Source organism: Amaranthus tricolor, chromosome 7 (assembly GCF_026212465.1).
Source record: "Amaranthus tricolor cultivar Red isolate AtriRed21 chromosome 7, ASM2621246v1, whole genome shotgun sequence".
Classification (NCBI taxonomy): domain Eukaryota; kingdom Viridiplantae; phylum Streptophyta; class Magnoliopsida; order Caryophyllales; family Amaranthaceae; genus Amaranthus; species Amaranthus tricolor.
The window spans coordinates 14766449-14767044 of NC_080053.1; positions in this window are offsets into that span (position 1 = coordinate 14766449).

Sequence of the window (596 nt, forward strand, 5' to 3'; positions counted from 1 at the left end):
TATATATATATATATTATATATATATATATATATATATATATATATATATATATATATATATATACATATATATATATATATATATACATATATACTATATATATATATATATATACATATATATATATATATATATATATATATATATATATATATATATATATAATATATATATATATATATATATATATTATATATATATATATATATATATATATATATATATATATATATATATATATATATATATATAATATATATATATGTATATATATATATATATATGTATATATGTATATATATATATATATATATGTATATATATATATATATATATATATATATATATATTATATATATATATATATATATATATATATATATATATATATATATATATATATCATATATATATATATATATATATATATATATATATATATATATATATATATATATATATATATATATATATATATATATATATATATATATATATATATATATATATATATATATATATATATATATATATATATATATATATATATAAACTAATTGAAATAAATTGATCTGCCTATTAGGGCTGGCAAAA